Source organism: Lissotriton vulgaris, chromosome 1_2 (genome assembly GCF_964263255.1).
Source record: "Lissotriton vulgaris chromosome 1_2, aLisVul1.2, whole genome shotgun sequence".
Lineage (NCBI taxonomy): Eukaryota > Metazoa > Chordata > Amphibia > Caudata > Salamandridae > Lissotriton > Lissotriton vulgaris.
In genome coordinates, this window is record NC_141686.1 from 192,594,960 (window position 1) to 192,611,602 (window position 16,643).

A 16,643-nucleotide genomic window follows, 5' to 3' on the forward strand; every position below is an offset into this window, starting at 1 on the left:
CAAATCCCAGGGGCCGCCGCCACGACGAGGATCGGATCGGAAGGATCTGATAATCGTGCTTGGCAGTGGCGGCCCCCTGGCAGGATTTGGCGGCCTCCGGCTCCGACCCTGGCTAGCAATGGCAGCGTTGTTCAATCTTGTTGTTAGTTTCACTTTATATCCGTCAAACAATCAAGCCTTTAGCCGTTTCTGGTCATCTGCTAAGCCAATGCTTCCTATCTGGAAACACAAAATGAATGTGAGGGAGGTACTGGATTCAATGCTACTTCACCACTCGAGCAATTTTTTTGATATGCACACAAAAGCACTTCATTTTCTTTAGTTTTGGCACTTGTTTTCAAAATCTGCGGAGTTATTATTACAAGTGTTGCACAGCTACACAACACGTAACCTTTTCTGCATTTGATCATTGTACCAGAGTGCTTTTCGGTGTAAACTTGGAGTGCAAATTCTGTTTCGTGGAGACTGGTGATGTGCTATATTGGAACAGGCGCAGCATGTGACACACAACAGGAGTCTTTACTTTGCCTCATCCCCTTATATCCACTCAGATCACTATTATATCTGGCTGCTCCTGTTGATTGGAGAACAGTCTCTTCTCCATAGCTCTTGTCCTTGGTCTTCATGTGGCTGAACATATATGATTTGCTTCCTTTAACGTGTTAAAATTGTGGGTCACTGTTTGCATATTTGTCTCTGAGTATGTGGAACTGAGTGTAAAACCTTAAGAGCCAACACAGACTTTGCCCGGCTTGGGTAACACTTGGATACCTCCCCATCACCTCTGGGGCCTCCTAAAGAGGGGAGCCATAGGCAGGGAGGTCCCAGTCCCCTGCCCCCATGCCGATCTATCATGGAGTGACTGGATTCTCGCACTACTTCCAGAAGGTGCCCCCAGCACTGTGCGCCTTTCCAAATGCTCCGACTAACTTAAGGAACAGCACAATAAGTGTAAAAAAAAAAAGAACTAAGTAATTGGCCACTGTCTGAAACATGACCCCCTGCCCACCCCACCCCTTGGAATATGGAGGATGAAGGAGTCCAAACTACTGAAAGCAGAGCCAGTTAACTGATGTACTTGGGACATGAATGGTCACCAGCTACTCAGCTCTCCCGCTTTCATCCATCCATACTCAGTCATGTATGCGAGTGAATCTTACCCGCTGCTGCTTGTTCTTCATCGGTTGTAGCTGCATGGAACACTTGCTCTTGTCCTGTCCGGCTCATAGCTGGTCACCTGTGTGAGGGAAGACTGCAGTGCTGCTGCTACTTTTGCTGTATCTTGCATGTATATTAAGGAAACTAGCATGGCTGCGGTCTGTGCTTTAGCTGTTTTGTGTGCATAAGGGATTCAAACAAGGCTGCTGCCTAATGGCCATACTGCTTCTGTGCTGCACTACTGCTACCCGCGCCGTCACTAGTTTGAATGTGTGAATAACACCGGACACAACCTTTCCATTGCATTATCTGGGCTTGTTTTGCCATTTTGGAAAGGGGTCAGCCGACATGGTGGAGGAGTGTCGCCCCACTACTCTCCGAGCAGGAAAAAGGAAAAATGCAATGATATTAAGATTGTTATTATTGTATTTTTCCTAACTACGGGACTGTGTTAGGGCGGGGTTAGGCTGGTGTCAAAGGAAGGAGGAGTGGTTTGTGCACAATAAGTGCCCATGACTGACCAGCTGTCTTGGGCCGGCCAAACAGTCATGCACACTTAGCGTATTCTCCACCAGGCTGTAATGCACAGCATGGGTGGAGAACATGCACAGGCTCCCAGTCCCGCCTGAGCACCGAACCATGGCGCTCAGACCAATCACAACGCTTCATTGCAGCATTCTGATTGGCTTAGGGGAGCCGGTGTGCTGCCAGTTTACGGGATACATCAGGAAGCCAAACAACGACGGAGGACAGATGGCTGCCGAGAGGCGGGTTTTTTTGTTGTTTTTTTTTTATATTTTGTCCCCCGCCACTCCTGTTCCTTGCCAGCAGCCTCTGCTGTAATGTCCTCTCTGAATTAAATAGGCTATCCTAGAAGGACTCCTTTCCTTTTGGCTTTGCCATTTTTTAGCTTCTCCATTGGCGCATCTAGCATCAGTACAAGGGGGAAACTTTTTTGCAGGGGAAACAGAGAAAGGCGCACTAGTCCGACGCTGAAAGAACAGCAATTGGACCAACCTACCTTTTAACCAATCTGAGCTGGTCCCTCAGTTAGGGCCAATATGATTTGTTGTCCATTTCCCCCTGGGCCATGTTTTGCAATCCATGTAGAGTGTAATGGTCCCTTCTAGTTGTGGCTACCAGGGCCGGCCCTAGGCATGTGCAAAGTGTGCACCTGCATAGGGCCGCCAAACCCCAGGGGTCGCCACGACGAGGATCGGATCGGAAGGATCTGATAATCATGCTTAGCAGTGGCGGCCTCCGGCTCCGACCCCGGCTAGCAATGGCAGCGTTGTTCAATCTTGTTGTTAGTTTCACTTTGCCCAGTGACGGGGTCCCAGGGCCGTCAATCTTAGCCCACTACCAATGAACGTATGACGTGACGGCCCTGGGACAGCCCCCGCGCGCTGTGCGCAGTGCGGAACTGCACACCTGCTGCCGCTCTGATGCGTCACGGTGGGTCACGCTCCCGCCAGGGAGAGTGCGTGAGCGGTGGTGCCAGTGCACTGACTGTGCGTCGTCATCGTGTCTGCAGTGTGACTGAGAATATTACGCGGCCACCGACGATCATCAGAGAAGAACACGTGTCACGTGTCCGACTCCGAGTCTCCGGATTGCCAGGTATTGCCGGCAGTTCTGAAATGCGCTCATGTGTACAGTACACTTACTGCATCTTTACAATTACTTTGACTGAGGACATTGTCACCATCCCTCAGCACATGCCACCTTTACAGAGCGACATTGTCACTGTGGTGAAATCTTGCACATATTTGTAATGCAGATGCTGGCTAGATATCACAAAGTCTTTTGCTTTCTTTCTTCCAAATCAGTGTTCAGAGACTATTTATTATTTTCCTGACAATGCACCATGTTAATGATAAATAGGGAAGAGCGCCGAAAGAAAAGTGTGACATCAAACGTCCTTCTGGAAGTAGTCAAAGACTTTTCAGACATTAAAAGGGACACACTTCTTATCATTACAATGACATTTAATTGTAAAGTAAACTGGCTGTTTGGCTAGGTTCCCTTCCTGACGACTGCTTGGCTTTAGTTAAATATATGGCAAACTGTCAAAATTAAGGGATGTTTGCGCCTTAATTTCTCTCTGACTGATTATTAGTATTTAGGTTTTCTGGATCTGAATTTACTTGATGTGAAAGATCTTGACCCACTTTTTTTAACCAGAAAAATCATACAATGCATCACCCCCCCTATGCACAGGTCCCCCTATAAATGTTCAACCTACTTACAGCAGGTGGTAAATGTATGTGGCAAATCCACATGGAATATGGGGTTCCTTGTGATTTAATGGCTGGAAAAAACGACCTCACGCACTGAGGGGCATATCATCTAGAAACTGAGTTAAAATTATCGCCGCTTTAGCGGCAGAAAACTGTCCCTAAATCGGCAATGATGGGCTTGATCAAACGCCCTTGAGAATTCCAATAGAAGCCCATGTTCACAGTAGAACATGGGGTTCTATTGGAATTCTCAAGGGCGTATTATCAAGCCTCTTATCTCCACTTTAGTTTTCTGAATTTGGAATGGCCTAATTGCGGGCCCTTTTGTTTAGATTTCTTTTTTGGGTGGACAGTGGTGCAACCTGGGGTTGGTGCATTAATCTGAGCAGGAGCAGAGACATGCTGTGGAAGCTGTACTGACCTTGGGTCAGTAAAACCCAGGGGATACTCCTGTTAGGCCACTGGTACTACTGCTAGTGTCACTGGGTAGTGGTAACTCAGTTTCATTTTTGAACATTAAAAGAAGGCGACTTCAGGCAGGATAGAATTGGTGCTCACTAGGCAGGTCTTACTTTCGTTCTTGGATCTGACTATGTTGGCAGCACAAACTTCATATCTACAGATGTTGGATTTGTCTTTGTGGATCCTGGCTTGTTTGGCTCATTTATTGTTAAAATTACTTTCACCTCATGAATTGTCCCTCTTGGACATAAAAGATTAACCATTGGTGTTGGCAGCAAGGTAAGCAGGGCTGGCCCTAGGCTGGGGACTGCGTGGGAATGGCATTTTCTTTGCTTTGATACTTGCACAAGTGCCACCATTGCCTTTGCCTACGAACGTAACGTTTGTTCTTGTGCTCGAGTGTCTACCATATATTTCTGTATTATACCTCCTCTAATTATACTTTGTTTTCTCTCGAGCAGGCTTCACTTTAAAATAGTTTATTGCAGGGGATTAGACTGTAGACACCTAGACCTTTGTTTACCCAACAAATTCCAAAGCATTGTAGCTGTAAGATAACTTTGGTGGTGAATACACTTGCTGGCGACTGGCGAGATCTGTATGCAGTCTAGTTACAGGCCGGCCTCAGTCACTCACGGGCAAAGAGCCACCGATTATTTCTCTGTGGGGGGTTGTGGGGGTCCAGTGCCCCCCTGTCATGGCCCTGGCACTGCAGCTGTCTGTGCGCCCAGTCCCTCATGTCGTGTGTCACAATGCCCTCCTCCTCCTAAATTGTATCGTTCTGAGACGAATTTGGAAGGGTAGGAGCAGCCGCAGGTACTGGTCAATCATTTAACGACTTTTCTGGACATAATATTAAAACACCTTCCTGAGCTCCGCCCCGTCCGGACCCCCTCTTCCGGGGCCCCCACCTACGCTCCCTGCACAGGGCCACCATGAGCCTAGAGCCGGCCCTGACAGGGAGGTGTGACCACCTCCCAGACAGGATTTAGTGTATTGGGACTCTGAGACTGTTTGAAGTCTGCACTGGGGCACATTTGGTGTCCCTATGCATAGCCCAGTTCAAACCTGTTGCAGGAGCCAATCGCTCCGGCTCTGGTGTGAAACTGAACAAAGGACTTGGGTGTAACGATCCCTCTGTCCTGACCTCCCATCGGTGGGTCCCCAGTGTTTGTCTCACCCCTTCCTTGGGCATAAAGAAGGAACCCTGATTACAGTACTTTAGATGTTACCTGGACTAAACTCTGCAAGCAGAAACCAAGTACTTCGACGATCTGCACTACGCTGGATGACTGAAGAGTCTCCCTTGGAGTGAAAGGGTTACTCCCCTGCGCTGAAGGCACCTTTAATGCATCTGGCCAGTTTCCATCTCCCAAGCTCCTGAAGACTCCAAAGATTTCTGCAACACAAGATGTAGGTTCCTGTGCGTCTCTGAGGTTGATCTGCCCTCTCAGAAATTCTGAGACCAGTATCCCTCATGGGGACCGTGCAACTCGAACCCCTGTGCACAGTGTACTTTTGCAGCATCATATGCTTTTTGGCAGTCCATGAGGCTGTGCTTTGGGCTATGTGTATTCCTGACCCAGAGCAGTAATTGCACTGAGGATTTCCGGCCTACACTCCACAAGTGTTCCGTGGGCTGGTATTTTGTGATTCAGCTTGAGGTACCTTTGCGATCCCTGGTTCGTTGGCCTGTGGGTCTCTGTGAAGGTAACTTTGACTTCTCTTGGGCTTTCCTGATTGCTCCAGATGAGCCCTGACTCCCCGTAGCTTGGAGAGTCCCCTGGACCTTGCTGGTCCACAAAGGGCCGGCTTTCCTCTGCCTGCATGGGTTGCATTTGCCAATGCTTGTTGGTATTACATCTAGACACTAACCCCTCAGCACTTGGCATCCTTCATGGGACAGCTCACCTCCAGACTTTGGTTGTCGTCAACTTCTCTTGGTCCCCGTGGCTGCAGAGTCAAGCTCCTCGTCATCTCACCTGAAGCACCAACAGCGGTGGGCATTTGTCTACTGAGCCCCTGGTCCCCCTGAAGTGACCCAGACTCTGTCCCCTCTGCTTTCAGATTCTTCGCACCTCAGATCCAAGCTTGGATTCCACCGGACATTTTTTCATTTTCCCGGCAGCAGCACTTCTTTGAGTCAAGACATTGAAAACGACAAAGGTTTCCGACATCCATTTACACCTATGCACCCGGCTCCCCTGGGATAGGTAACACGGGTGCTCTGGTACTCACAAGGGTGCTGGCCTTAGAACCTTCTATGTTCCAAAGTTTTTGCTTGAAGTCCTCTCCAAATTGTCCTTAATCATTAATTTTCCAACCGCTACTTTCCCATAGAGTTTTACAGAGCTCGCTCCTATGTTCTCACACTGCACCCGTCCTCCGTCGGTCCCCTATGCAACTAGCTTGGGTGGTTCCTTGGGGTCGCAGAGATTCTATGTGCTCTAGGCACTCTGTCTAGTTAAGTCGTGGTTGTTATACCACTTTCTTAGTATATGGTTTGGTCTCCCCATGGAGCCCACTGTGTATTGTTGTGCTGTTGTTCTAGTGATTTAATATTGTGTGCTTTGTGCTCTAGTCTCATAAAGAGGTTCGTAGAGAGTGTTTAGTAATAAATACATATATTTTATATATCTCTTGTGTGGTTCTCCTTTCATTTTGTTATTCAGGATGTTCTAATCTGGTAAAACAAGCTGCTTTACATTCCCTCGAGACTTAGCCTGAAAGCTTCTCTCCACAGCTACCACTAGGATAGCTTTCTTTAAAGGTTGTCTTTGACCTAATCATCAAGAAGGGTTGTTTGGACTGGTGCAAGGTGCCCACTTTGATTAGTGGACAGCATATACCAGGCCAACTTCTCTCAAGGTAGCTTTGTGAATGCAGAGACACCAGACTTGGGGGTTGTATCTCTTCCCAATTGGAAATCATACTAGGTGAAAAACAACTTTGCGGGGTTTTCGCCACAAAGACTTGTACAACTTAAAAGTACATGTCCTGCCTTTAAATACATTGCATCCTGCTATTTGTGGTATCCAGGGCCTACCACTGAGGTGACGTATATGTATATAAAGGGATGGCTTGCTCCTGGCAAAAGGGTTGTTTTGCCAGGTCGACATGGCAGTGTAAACTGCATACACAGGCTCTGCTAAGGCAGGCCTGAGGTGTGGATAAAGGGATACTTACTTGTAGGCCCACAAATTGCATTCAATTTACTGGCCCTGGGTACAACAGGTACCAAATTACGAGAGCCTTAAAGGTAAATTAAATATGCCAATTGGGGATGAACCAATATTACTACGTTTAGTAGAGTGAGTACAAGCACTTTAATATTGGTTAGCTGTGGCAAAGTGGTAAGAGTCCTTATACCAGCAAAAACAAGATCAGAAAAATGGAGGGAGGCAGGGAAAATGTTGGGTGGGGGGAGACTGCCCTAAGGGGGTCAGGTCTAACAGAACCTATGCATGATGGGGCACTCGGTGAGTGAGAAATGCCAATGTTACATCTTCTTATAGGGGTCCTTGAAGCATTTATATTCTGTGTACATATACAACCTAGACGCCCTTCAAAAGACTGCTAATCCACCCACCACGACTGCATAACCAATAAGGCTATCCAGAAGAATCCCTATATGAAACATAAACACAACATTTCTCTGGAAAATGCCTGTAATAGACTCACACATCACACACATTAAAGATAAATGAAAGGGAAGCATTATTTGAAACAATCTGTTTAAGAATTATTCAAGGTCACCAGGGCAAGACTCTCTGCAGAACAGAGCTGGCTCTATCAGGGAACCCCCTGAAAGGCTGGCACCCTGGGCCCTTCCTAAAACTCTTCTGGCTGGTTTTAGATGATGTTAGAAAGCACATACATTAGCTAAATGCATCACATAATAGACCTTGGCGTGAGCTGGGCTGCCAGAGCTTGCGTTGCCTGCTATTGGACTTTACATGTTTCCCAAGTGATGTCCAAGAATCGTTAATTCTGGATCTGGGCTACTAGGAGAATGCTTCAGAAGGGAGTTTAAAACCCTAGAACTCAAGTGCAAAGGTTTGCAAAGTGACACAAAGAGTGCTTAATTTGAGCTGGTGGCAGACGGTAGGTGCCAAGTGCACTTACTTATGTTTGGGGATGAGCACTTATTTCACTGCATCAGATTTTTACTGATAGCAAGAAGGAAAACACGCATAGCAGAAAGGAGGAGGTAGAGAAAGACGGACAAAGTATCTCAAATGGAGAAAGCAGGGATAAACTGTCAGGGAGTGTCCGGTACTGGATTAAAGAGGGCGGAGGAGAATTAAAGGCTACACAGCTTGGATTTTCTACGTGCCGACATCTAATTACATCAACTGCGGTCTTCTGAGTGGAGCTTTGGGCACCCGCACTCAGTCATTTACAGATTAGGCACTGGACAAAAAGCAAAGCAAAGTCGGGAAGGGCATTTACTTTCCAGTACAAAAGAGATTTTGCAATTGAAACGTGCCTTTTTCTCAGCACAAACAGCACTTTGCACCTCTTTTCAGCCTAATGGATATTTTTGGACAGTACTTGGATGGGCATGAAAAGTCCCTGTACCTTTTTACCGTGTTCTGCAAAGTTAGGCAGACCAGGTGTTCGTGCCATAAACTAACGCCTTCTTCAAGCAGGAGTCAACCAGGAGAAATGTTGTCATTTTGTGAAATATTCCACACGTTGTAGTTGTATTGCACTGCACAGAACACATAAAATGTGCTGGAAGGGTAAGCTGCCTCTCCAGATCCTATGCAGGAGGAGCAGATATACACCTCTGCACCATGACTGAAAAGGTGTGCGTGGCACAAGGCTGCCTTTGTAGTCGCCACCACAGGATATGACAGAAGCAGCAGGTCATCGTCTTAATAAATATGGCTCTGCGCTGCTCCGCCCTCTTGCTCCACGCATAGCACCAACGTTGGTTACCGTGCTGCATTGTACTAAACAATAATGATTCTGGCCCTCGGTGTTGGTTAGGGCTGAGCTGGTTGGATCTACGGAGATGGTGGGTAGGTTGGGATTTTAATGTTAGGAGCATGAAAGCTGGTCCCTAAAGACTGAGGACATTACAGTGTATGTACACGCTGAGATATGCATCTAGCACACCATATGATTGATGCTCTGAGTGGAAGGAGGGCTCACATCTAGAAACAGGGCTTCAGCGTAGAAATCAAATCTCTGCTTGTTCTTTGACAAAAATCTGAAATGGACTCCTCTAGGCTTGAGCTTGTCTTCGAGCACATTATGACCTTTTAGAATTCAAAGAGGGATTCAAGAATATTCCTATAAAGCTATGAGTGTTGCTGATTTCCATGAGTCTTTCTGGAAACCATTCTAAATTCAAATCTACCACCTTGAAAAGAGATTGAAATGTATGACTGTGAGAAGTGTACAACGAGCAGGACTACTTTACTAAGGTATATTTTAACTTTAAAACCTTTATCTTTCTGATTTGGTGGTATCCTTGCCCATTGTCCAAATACCTGATGATGTCCTTCGAATAATGGATGATGGTGACTCGTGTCTTCTTATTCTGCTTAATCTCTCAGCGGCTTTTGATACCGTCAACTGAACATCTCACCCTGAAAGATCTCCTGGGATTCAGAGGAAGTGCTATTCAATGGTTTGTAACCCACCATCAAACCAGAAGCTAGTGACGGTGGGCCATGCGCTGCAGCTGTCCCTCAAAGGGCTTAGGTTACAGCGGGCAGGTTCTTCGTTGCATCTGCAATATAGTGGTTTTCCATTATTACTGCTATTCAGGGCCGGCATCTATGTTAATGAGCCTTCCTAAACCAATCCTGAGTTGATTCAATAGTGATAAGCTTGGGGATATTGATGTACAATGCGCTGTCGTAGAGTCTGACAAACGGGAAACATCCTTTACAACGAAACTTTTACAACGCAGTGCTTTTACAACGCAGGTTTTACAACGAAAACCATTACAACGCATTGCACTGGGTGGCGCTCTAGGATAGGGAATAGTTTTATTTTACTATCCAACACCTTCCCTACTATCCACGGGGACTGGAGTTGGAATAGTAAATTAAACTATTCACTATCCAGCACCCCAAAGCGCTATGCGTTGTAACAGCATGCGTTGTAAAAACTGCGTTGTAACAGCATGCGTGGTAAAAGCATGTGTTGTAATGTCATACATCCCTGACAAACACCCATTTTAAATCATCAACAGTATCATCAGTCACTCCTCTTTCCTCAGCCCTCATTCATCATTCCTTATCCCTCATTTCTCAGTTGTCACTTCTCACCCCCCATTCCTAACTGCTCAACCATCATTTCTCATCCCTCACTACTTAAGCATCATTCCTCGTGCCACAATCCACAGCCCTGAACCCTCTCTCATCAATCCTTATCCATCATGCTAAGTCCTTATGCCTCATCCCTCAGAACTGATCCCTGGCTCATCACTCCTCATTCCCCATCCCAGTCCTTATGCCTCATTCTTAATGCCTCATCCCCCAGCAAGGATCTCTCATTCATTATTGCTAAGTCCTTATGCCTCATCCCTCAGCCCTGAGCCCTCGCTCATCTCTCCACCTCCATCTCTCCTCGTCCCTTCAGATCACATCTATTTATGTCCAAATAATCCTTTTTGCAATCAAACATTACAGTCTTTTTTGTCTTCCAAAGGAGGCCATTCTTGAAACACTGGTGAACATTTGCTAAGGTTTACATAGAAACATGACAATTTCAACGTCACGTTCTTTTCAATGATGGAGCCTCCCTACTGAAGCAGAGTGGAAGGCCTGGACAAAAACACATCCCAAAATGCACCTCGACAAGACACAGCAAGCAGTTTTGTGGTACTCTGAGTAAAAAAGAATGGGTTTTGTGAAATGGTTGTTAGCACTAAGTCTGTTTACAAGTCATACATGCAGACACACAGACTGATGCCCCCACTCCCACAAAGACGACAGACTTACCTCACAGAGCTGCCTGTGTAGGGCTGACTTCAGAAGAGCTCAGCAACCTTTTGGCCTCAGAGCTCTCGTTGACCTCTTATATTTGCACTCCTGGGCACTACCTAGAATGACTTCCTCCTTCATGAATTGCTCAATCCTCTGCTCCTTAACCAGAACATAAATGCAATCACTGTTTGTATAAACAATGGCAGGTGTGCCGCAGAAATGCAGTCAGATGAGGTAAGGCGGATTCCAGAGCTTATAAACTGCGGATGGAGGCTTAAGTGACTGTTGTTTTGCACTTCCTGGATTATAAAATGCCTTCCATTCTATAGAACGTAAATTGTGACCGTAATAATTCCCCTTCTCGTCCTTACTTCCTCTTCTGAAGACTGTAAGCTTTCACCATGTTGAAGAGAATTTTCAATTAAGATTTTCCCAAATTGACATTTCCATGATGCATCTCACGATAAAACTGTTATGTAGGCATTGACGTATGTACAAAAAGAAGCATTGGCTTGGGACTGTGAGAATGGATGTTGGAGCCAATCTAAGTTAGAGCAAGGTTTTTATAGACAACCATCATTAAATGTCATTTCTTTTAGAAGTGAAATTTCCTGCATTTGACTACTGGTATCCTGTGCCACTACCTACTGTTTAAAAAGGTCACACTCTTGCCCAAGCCCTGGCACCTGCTTCGGCTAAACTCATTCAAGATCACTAGTTTCATTTCCTTATGTCAAACCAAACACTTAGCTTGCTGTGGCTAATGTGAACAAAGCTCCCAGCTGTGTTTAACCTCAGCGCCTGGTTTTCCTATAGTAGGCATATAACGTGTGATTCGTCCCCACCATACTTTCCCCTCCTTTTTGCCCACCACAAAAAACACCATACAAAGTGTCTGGTCTTCACTGCGTAATCTTTATTAATTCTCAGATAACGCCCTCTTTATTTGTTGATGCATTGTCAACATTAGACCAACTTTATTAAACCAATCCAACACACATTGATAAACATTGGTTTGTGCAGTATTCATTTGCACCACAGGTTACCATTAACTTTACAATCCATGATCTCCAGAGCCACCTTGGATGTGGGATGTACCAGCAGGCCACAACCCATATCCATTGCTTCACTTCCATTCCAGGTAACTACCCATCGTCTAGCCCCTAGACTCGGCCACCTGGTACTGCTTTGCGCCTTTCCTTGCGCACCAGTTTTCAACCCGCTTTCACCAGATTGCTTCTTCCAAGCACCGGCATCTCGGGTAGGGCCGGAGAGTCCAGGACCACCAGCAGGCCGGCCCCCTCTCCCGACAGCCCGGAGCCCTATTAACTGCCCTCCCTGTTCCAGGATGAGCCAGCCAGTCCCTGCCAAAAAGGAGTCCCCACCATTTTTCTTGCCCGGGACCCCGCCGGCACCGGCATCTCGGGTAGGGCCGAAGAGTCCAGGACCACCAGCAGGAAGGCCCTCTCTCCCGCCAGCCCAGAGCCCCATTGACTGCCCTCCCTGTTCCAGGATGGGCCAGTCCCTGCCAAAAAGGAGTCCCAGCCATTTTTCTTGCCCGGGACCCCGCCAGTTCTACTTTTAACAACAGGGATGGGTGGGTGGGCAACTTGCTTCTAGCTGCGGCCTGCGGCGCCCGAGGCAAGAGGACAAAGAGGGCTTCTCCCTCGTGTTCAGGGCTCTTATCCTTTTCCCTGGGGGTGGGGGGCAGCCTGCGCACCTAGGTGACACACTACAAGCCTACCCTACCTCCTCGTATTTCCTGTTGGCTGCCCCTCCCACTACCCTGTGCACTGGCCCAGCCTCTCTTTTTGCCGCTTCTCGCACAAAATGCCACTAAAGGCCCCCCTCCCCTACACGCGGGGGTGGCCTCTCATAGTAGGCATATAACGTGCGATTCGTCCCCACCATACTTTCCCCTCCTTTTTGCCCACCACAAAAACACCATACAAAGTGTCTGGTCTTCACTGCGTAGTCTTTATTAATTCTCAGATAACGCCCTCTTTATTTGTTGATGCATTGTCAACATTAGACCAACTTTATTAAACCAATCCAACACACATTGATAAACATTGGTTTGTGCAGTATTCATTTGCACCACAGGTTACCATTGACTTTACAATCCATGATCTCCAGAGCCACCTTGGATGTGGGATGTACCAGCAGGCCACAACCCATATCCATTGCTTCACTTCCATTCCAGGTAACTACCCATCGTCTAGCCCCTAGACTCGGCCACCTGGTACTGCTTTGCGCCTTTCCTTGCGCACCAGTTTTCAACCCGCTTTCACCAGATTGCTTCTTCCAAGCACCGGCATCTCGGATAGGGCCGGAGAGTCCAGGACCACCAGCAGGACAGCCCCCTCTCCCGCCAGCCCGGAGCCCTATTAACTGCCCTCCCTGTTCCAGGATGAGCCAGCCAGTCCCTGCCAAAAAGGAGTCCCCGCCATTTTTCTCGCCCGGGACCCCGCCGGCACCGGCATCTTGGGTAGGGCAGAAGAGTCCAGGACCACCAGCAGGACGGCCCTCTCTCCCGCCAGCCCGGAGCCCCATTGACTGCCCTCCCTGTTCCAGGATGGGCCAGTCCCTGCCAAAAAGGAGTCCCCGCCATTTTTCTTGCCCGGGACCCCGCCAGTTCTACCTTTAACAACAGGGATGGGTGGGTGGGCAACTTGCTTCTAGCTGCGGCCCCCGAGGCAAGAGGACAAAGAGGGCTTCTCCCTCGTGTTCAGGGCTCTTATCCTTTTCCCTGGGGGTGGGGGGCAGCCTGCGCACCTAGGTGACGCACTACAAGCCTACCCTACCTCCTCGTATTTCCTGTTGGCTGCCCCTCCCACTACCCTGTGCACTGGCCCAGCCTCTCTTTTTGCCGCTTCTCGCACGAAATGCCACTAAAGGCCCCCCTCCTCTAAACGCGGGGGTGGCCTCTCATAGTAGGCATATAACGTGCGATTCGTCCCCACCATACTTTCCCCTCCTTTTTGCCCACCACATAAACACCATACAAAGTGTCTGGTCTTCACTGCGTAGTCTTTATTAATTCTCAGATAACGCCCTCTTTATTTGTTGATGCATTGTCAACATTAGACCAACTTTATTAAACCAATCCAACACACATTGATAAACATTGGTTTGTGCAGTATTCATTTGTACCACAGGTTACCATTGACTTTACAATCCATGATCTCCAGAGCCACCTTGGATGTGGGATGTACCAGCAGGCCACAACCCATCTCCATTGCTCCACTTCCATTCCAGGTAACTACCCATCGTCTAGCCCCTAGACTCGGCCACCTGGTACTGCTTTGCGCCTTTCTTTGCGCACCAGTTTTCAACCCGCTTTCACCAGATTGCTTCTTCCAAGCACCGGCTTCTCGGGTAGGGCCGGAGAGTCCAGGACCACCAGCAGGACGGCCCCCTCTCCCGCCAGCCCGGAGCCCCATTAACTGCCCTCCCTGTTCCAGGATGAGCCAGCCAGTCCCTGCCAAAAAGGAGTCCCCGCCATTTTTCTTGCCCGGGACCCCGCCACAGGGCGAGGAGTCAACTGGCGCTCTCGCCCTCCCCCCAATAGTTGCTTCACCCTACAGATCTGGTGCTAAAGCCCCCAATATAGTGTAAATGAATGATTCAACCCTGCATTCCTGATCCCGTGGAGACTCCTGTAAATACTCTCCCCAGTCTGGTATTGTTGGCTTATTTATGGAGAATTTAAACTTGCTGCAACGCGATGTACAGAGATAACAATGCCTCCACAGCAAGTGAACCGCCCTAAAAATTATTCAACTAGGCAACCTGTGTACAATTAATCCGGACCATATCGGCCCCCTTTATGGCATAGTGCGTCCACTGTACCAAATATCTGACTTTGCTTGACATTGGCGCCGAATAAACTTACTCAGGCCTGCAGGACACAGTACCTAGCCTATGCCATGTCACACACCCACATGTGTCATAAATTAGCACAGATGACCCATTACCGCTGCAGTAAAGACTGCACTGCTTAAAAACAGATACCAATTGTCTATGAAGTGCAAGTAGCACTGGTCCTTTCTCTATCCCTGGTACTTCCCAACCCCAGCACCAGGCTAATTGATCATGCTCCACTGTACGGGCCCCCAGTGGACTTCCCCATACCATATAGCCAGCACCGAACTATTAGCGTGCGGGCGCCCGGGGGTGAAGCTTCCGTTTTTGCCACGTCTCCATCCAATTCTACATACATGAGGCTATGCCCCAAATCATTACCTTGCAACATTCCTTACGCCCTCAATGGTAAGCGCTATACCATTGTACTTTTTGCTCCCTTATGCTGATGAACCGCCCTATGGCATATTCCTGGACACATAGCAACTGTTAAAGTACTACCACACAGAACACAAATTCCTCTAATATTGTGTGCGGTACTGATTGTTGGTTATCCTGCAGGTTCTGTCAGTTGCCTTCCGGATATCATGTCAATGCAGGGCGCATCCCACCAGCATATGGAGAGAAAAGAAAACAAGCAGTCAGTGTTTGGTGATCTACTCCTTTGAAGGTGCACTTATAAATATAATGTAGCAAGTATATTTGTATAACTCATGAGCAGCTCCCCGGCAAGAAAGCTGTAGTTCCCGTACACTCTGAAGCTGCTTATCCTCAAGGGTGAGCCATGTAAGCTCACTCTGTGTCACACACCACTGTGTTTAAATCACGCCTTTGAAGACATCAGTCTGCATGTTTGGAATGTCTTAACACCTGCAGTAATTGTGCCTCCTGCATAGCAGCCATTAAGTTATTTCGTCCCAGCACCGCCCGTGACCCTAAGTCTACCCTGCCGATGCCACCCATATGACAATACCCTCTCCATCAGCCAGCCACCCCAGGCTCCTTATACCCTCAGCTGCTAACATCAGCCGTAGTCCCCTTAACAACCTGGCACACCCATGTTGAAACAGCTCTGCTGCATACTTTGCGTCCATCAAAAGGCCCTCTTGTGCAGGACATCTACTGGCTTGTACTTCTGGGCTCTGCCCACTGTATGTTAATTGTGTTGCACAACATTGCCCCCCCCTAAAACTGTTGACACATAAAAGGAAAGAACACTGTGGCCATTGACCAAGGCAACCCTAATAATTGTTGATTTGGAAGCAATTCACAATCCCTGGGGATTATGCAACAAATAATTTGTCCATCATTATTGGGATGCACTTTTAAATGCCAAAGCCCACTCCATGCTGATTGTGTTGCACACCACCAGTCCTCCCCAAGGACTGCCAACGCCTAAAAGGAAATGAGAAGCTCCGCATATAAATATTTGGCTATTCATTATTTCCTTCCCCAAGTCCACTCCGTTAATTGTGTTGTACCCAATATTTCCACACTCCGATATTCTGGCACCATACCCCACCTCACCTGTGGATCAAATCACAAATAACTTGCCACCTGTTATTGGCTGAGTTTTAAAGTACTTTGCATTCCCAAGGCCCACTCTTTGTGAATTGTTCTGTACACCTGAAGTCCCTTAAGAGAGACTGATGTAGTTGAAAAGGAAAGCGTTGCTCTGCATAGCCTTATTTGGCAATTAGACAAGACTCAATGAGTCTCTGCATTGTATTGGGATGAACTTGGAGCTCCTTGAAAGGAAACGAGAATTTATTCATACAAATATTTGGCAAATAAGCAACACCCAATGAATCTCTTCGTTTTATTGGGATGAGCTTTAAACATAGAGCTCTCCAAAGGCCCACATGCAAATTGTGTTGCACACCTCCAGTCCTCACTAATGACTACTTGCACCATTCGCCACATTGTCTGCGGATGTCTCAAATTAATCCCATGGCTTATGTTACCAATATAT

General features: G+C 47.5%; 1 protein-coding gene across 1 annotated transcript in view; it reads right to left on the reverse strand.

Annotated features, from left to right (window-relative positions):
- LOC147734890 (alpha-N-acetylgalactosamine-specific lectin-like) overlaps positions 1–10,889 on the reverse strand; it is a 243,750-nt gene extending 232,861 nt beyond the window's left edge. The window contains exon 1 of the mRNA XM_086952522.1: positions 10,823–10,889. The gene's annotated coding sequence lies outside the window, so the exon portion shown is untranslated. The remainder of the gene's footprint in view (positions 1–10,822) is intronic.
- Between the last annotated feature and the right edge of the window lie 5,754 nt (positions 10,890–16,643).